The following is a 5,865-nucleotide window of genomic DNA, read 5'->3' as shown; positions in this document are numbered from 1 at the left end:
TTTTTCTTCTTGAAAATCCTTTGCAGTATAGAATTGGGGCATTTTAGGGGTGTCTGGTATTTCAACAATAGGGGTTGGTCCAACAAATGATTGTGAAGGGTATGCAATTCTAGGTGCACTAGATTCTCCCACCTTTCGCTTCCCAAGTATCTTCTCCATTTGAGACACTTTGTTTTCTAGTGACTGTATCTATATACCCCTTTCCTCATATGCTTTTAAAACTTCTTCAAACCTAGCATTGAGTTGGGTAAATCTATCTTCTTCCTGGCTAGATACAACATCACCAAATTACAGCACTTCAGAGGCCATTCCCATTATTTTCTTACTACTTACTTCACCAGCCCTGTATACTGTCAATGTACCAGTATGCTAATCAATGGGAAACTCATGCATCCTAGTATTTTCCCTCTTTTCCGTGGACCATATAACAAGGGCTTGGTGGTCATCACTAAATTTGACTACTCTATGAGCCTATAATATTTCTTTAGCAGTTATTAATTGAACATCTTTTTGTTTCCTTACTAAATAAAAAACAATAGCATTTGCTATATCCTATTCTAGCAGAAGCAAGACTCCTGATTGTTTAACTAATTTCCTCCCAACATTAGGTGTGAATTGGGAAAAATCACTAAAGAATTTAGATTTTACCTCTTCTTTAATGATAGAGTCTAGTTTATCTAGTTGTTCTACCTTTTTTTTTTCACAAGCCTTTTCAAAATTGCCTATATTTAGCCTCCACAAAAATTGTGCAAATGCTCTAGATTTCACAAAATCCTCATCATTTACAAACCTCTTGGAGGCTTGGGCAACTATAGGGTCAATTTCCTTACCTTGATACTCAGCAACAGTAAGCTCCAAGGAAGGTGTAGGTGGTTCTTCTGGCTCACCAATTTTCAAATCTATGGAAGTAACAACCATATCTCCCTCTCCACCAATTTGTCTAAGTTGTTCTCTTAAAGATTCTCCATTATCAATTTTGATTGGAGACTGACTTGGGGAGTATTTCTTTATTTGAGAGGAAGAGGAGCCTTGTTCTAACTTTTGTCTCTTTGGAGCACTCTCTGTATGTGGACTCTTTGGTCTTGGCTTCTGCTGAGGGAGAGCCTATTGTACATTCTGAATCATTATATACCCTGCTCTTTTCTGCAAGGTGTATTTCCTTGGAGCTACCACATTTCTACCACTTATTCTTCTTTATACTTCTACAGCCTTGTCTAGATGTGTCTCAACATACATAGCTTTATTTTCATTCATGCTTTGAATTATTATGGAAAAATTATTCATTAATGCTTGTATCTTGGCTCCCTAGTATTTCTTTTCTTTCAATGGATCATAATGGGAGTCAAATGCATTAATGAATTCTAGGGTTTTGCTATATGCTACCCATTTCTCCTTTCTCAATTCCTACTCTTGCAGAGTAAAGACATTTCTAATCACATCCTCTACGTAATATACTTGGTGCATCATATAGTAAGCTTTAATTATTTCTCTTTAAAGGTCATAGAATCCTTCAGTGTCATTAAACCTGGCATGAGATTCTGTCATGTTATATTTATCTAGGAACATATGAAGGTGTTTCCACACTTTTCTGATAGAAGCAAAATCATGGGCCACAGTAACAATTGGAAAAAATGTTCTCTTCTTAGAAAACTCCTTCTCATCTATAGTACCTATCTGCCATAGAAGTTTAGCTATCATTATCTTCAAAGGCACATGAAATGGCAGAACATGAGGCTTTCCTAGGAAGCCATATACCCTTATCATTGTTGAAACATTATAGGGAATGATGTCCCCCCAATTATGACTTACCAGTAATCCCTTTGCATGGTCTTTAGGTCTAACCAATTCCAATAATGCTTGTGGAATTCTGGAGCTGTCACCTCTCAAGAGCAATCTCAACCTAGATACAAAATATCTGTCAAATCTTACATAACTAGCATCTGTGGCTTTTGAAGTCATATCTACACTCCATAGCTACACTGGATTCCTCTCCCTATTTTTTGTTGTTTCCAGCTCCATATCCTTGGAGAAAAAGGTGAATCCTTTGTATAAGCATACATGCATAAGCAATGAATACCAACAGAATGGTTTGTTTACTTTTCCCCTTGCTATCCCCACCAAACCATTGTGAAACTCTTTCGATAGAAAAGTGGCAAAATCCAGAATGGTACTCATTCCAAATTGGAGGGTTTGAGCCATTATAAGGATAATAGAACCAAGAATTTGACCACCTTCATCTATCCAAAAAATCTTGCAAAGAGAAAAATACAGTGCTTGAGCTCTCAAGTTGAAATGTCTTCTCAACAATGGCTCTAGGGTACTAGCTCTAGGCTACTGGCTATAATCACAGGCAAATTACCAACCTTGGTAGCATGCTCCTATAGTGGCCCTATTTTTAAGTAAATTTGTTGTGCATCATATCTAGCTTGTAAATCATCCATATCAATGATTTTACGCACAATGTGGTTAGGGTTAAAGTTGAAAACCTCCCTGAACAGCTTAGGGAAAACCCTAAAAAGATTGACTCCAGAATGATTTTTTATCCATCCCGTAATAGGATCATATTTCTTTGCTAGATCCATCAATAAATCACTATCAAAGAAAACTATGGGGACTATTAATTTACCAATATCAAATTCCAAAACATTGCTCATAGGAGTGTCCAGTTTCCATTCTAAAAACCATTTTTTGAACAACTCCAGACCCCCCATGAAACCTAGGCATCTCTTAAAAAACCCTCAGCTACAACTATTTTGGGATTTTTTCGGAATGAGTTCCCTCCCCTTAGTTATTTCATGCACTAATAAGGGGAATTTTTCAAGAAAGTCATCATGCACAGAACGTTTCAAATAATCTGTTTGCCCAGTAAACTCTTTTTGTGGGGGCATTTTGAATAAAACCCTAGGAATTTCATAATAGAAAACACTTAAAAATTTCTTAGAAAGTCACAGAGTACTTACCCGCCAAAATTTGCACTTCTGCACTATTTGATATCTTCTACAATTTTACTAGAGTGTTAACTAAGAATTTGCGTGTCCTAGCTCTATAAATTTTGTATGCCCTGATATTCTCTCTATGCTTTAGTGGTTCATTAATGGTGAAATTGTGGGATCTTATCATATAATAAAATTGCACGCATAAGGTCTGAATCATATTTACTCTTAGTAACTATTACCCGCAATTTACATCCAAGTTTGAATCCCATCCATAGTTCTTCACCGGATCAGATGGTCCTGATTTAAAAGGTAACAAGCATTACGGCTTTTAAAACAATTCTATGTGTCACAATTCTGCTTCCTTGCTGTACTTAAATTCCTTGCATCTTAGAATTCTAGGGAAGCATCATTCGTTGGTCAAGACAAGATTGACGATTAGATTAATCCACTTTTTAATAAAAACCAGTCAGCTATACTGACCAATAAGAAATTTTCGTATGAGCTCATGCCATCTAACAACATTCCATCTTTTGCAATTTTACTGGAGTGTTAACTAAGAATTGGCGTGTCCTGGCTCTGAAAATTTTGTATGCCCTAATATTCTCTCTGCGCTTTAGTGGTTCATTAATGGTGAAATTGTGGGCTCTTATCATACAATAAAATCACACGCATAAGGTTTGAATCATATTTACTCTTAGTAACCATTACCCACAATTTGCATCCAAGTTTGAATCCCATCCATAGATCTTCACTGGATTGGATGGTCCTAATTTAAAAGGTAACAAGCATTATGGATTTTAAAATAATGCTATGTGTCACAATTTTGCTTCCTTGCACTATTTAAATTCCTTGTATCTTAGAATTGCAAGGAAGCGTCATTCGTTGATCAAGACAAGATTGACGATCAAATTAATCCACTTTTTAATAAAAACCAGTCAGCTGTACTGACCATTAAGAAACTGTCGTATGAGCTCATGCCATCTGAAAAAATTCCACATCAGTAGATCCCATATATTTTTTAGAGCAAGCAATTAATTGGCATCATTCAGTCCACATATCGTGCTGGCACATTCTTGGTTTCCTTATCTAACGAGCATCTTAAAATTACAGGCATGTGCTGGCCTTTGATCTTTGATAGATCAACGTTGATTCAGATTTTACCCTGCAAGGGATCTGAGTAAAAGCTTTAGACATCACCATGGACACATGTCTGTAGGGTGCATTCTCACTTTGTTTAAATCCTGTGCAGCTTCAAATTGCGAGGAAGCGTCTACCTTTGATCTTGATATAGATCGATGATCACACAATTATCAACCTTCTCATATAATGAATCCTTTCGAATGGCCCAATTTTAATGCACATCATCATTTTCTTTATAGCCTGGCATAGGACATAACGCATAACTTCCATGTCTGGTCCCACCTCACCACTTGTCGAGCTACACTTGCCTGCATAATTTAAATCTTGAGCAATTCCATATTGTGGGAAAACAATATCCGTCGATCTACCTCAGACCGATGGTAGACCACCCTGCATCTACTTTAGTACCTCATCAGTTCTGTCGGCAAATAGGAAAATGCCACTTGGCCAAAGGAATCTGCTTTATCGTGGAAAATAGATTCATTCCTTATGCTATGTTCCCTCTTTTTGCTTCCCCGTGTTATTTAAACAACTAGCATTTGGAGATTGTGGGAAAGTAGGAGCCATTGATCTAATCAAGATCAACAGTGCTAAAAAACATTTCAACTTGGTCCTCCCTTTAAAATAGAATATCAGTTAAAGCACATGAAAGGTTTATCACAAGGATTTAAAAGGTATTCTTATGTGAACAAAACATTAGGATAAAATGCCTCGCCAAAATTTTGAAACAATACCTTTTGAAAAAAATGAAAACTAGGCCAACACAAAACAAAGGTATAAGGGTTCTTTACACACATGGGACTTTTTTATGGATAATTTGAGAGACAAACCCTATGAATTTAAAAGGATAATACAACACATGGAACAAGGCATGATCAGGGTAATTAAAAAGAATTTATGATTTTATAGGATTAAACCCTAATCTGCAAGAATCAAAGATTTAACTGATTTTTCAACCAAATATCAAAATTTTTCTATACTGTGAAAAATCACACCAACAATAGCTTTTCTTGTTTCAAAAATGGTTTTGGTCAATTTAAGGATCTCTTAGTCTAGAGAATATCAATGGAAAAAAGGGTATCCAAATCTATTGTTCATTTGTAAATGTCGAGTATGCTAATAGCCTCTATTTTAGATTATTTCTTTCATCCATCATAGGATTGATTAAATTCAATGTTTCATTGATCATATGTGCTATTTCAATAAACACACACACTATTTAAATTTTCAAATGTGTTATTTTATCTATCATGTGTCATTTTGCAGGGAAAATAAGTTATTTAAGGATTTAGATTTGTTGTTTCATAGTTACATGTGTTATAATAGAGTTTAAAAGTGTCATAGGATTATCTAGATGCATTGTTTGAAGTGGTAGATGCACTATTTTAGATTCTTTTACTAATGTTCTAGTTTTGAACTTGCTTTCTTGTTATTAGTTTATAGTCACATCTTTTGGAAGGACTGTGATTCAAACTGGAGTTTGTTAGTAAATTTTTAATACATGTCCAATCACAATAGTAGAGGCCACAATAAAATATAAAACAACATGCACCTAGGAAATGGAAGAAATGGGCTTCCTAGCAAGGTTTTCTAGAGCTAGTGACTAGTGGGTAGTGGGTTTTAGTTTTTAACCATCAATGTTTAAATTTACCTCTCCTATAATAGAGAGATTCCCACCAATTCTAAGGAGGTTTGGCACAATCCCCTATGGGACTACTAGAGGAAGGCTATGTTCAGAACATAGGTGACTTACATTCGATTGGGAATGCAAGATTGGGAGGCATTCTCT

The sequence above is a fragment of the Cupressus sempervirens genome, chromosome 11, assembly GCF_028749045.1.
Source record: "Cupressus sempervirens isolate cs-2001-9-10 chromosome 11, ASM2874904v1, whole genome shotgun sequence".
NCBI classification, from domain to species: domain Eukaryota; kingdom Viridiplantae; phylum Streptophyta; class Pinopsida; order Cupressales; family Cupressaceae; genus Cupressus; species Cupressus sempervirens.
This window is presented reverse-complemented; position numbering follows the sequence as displayed.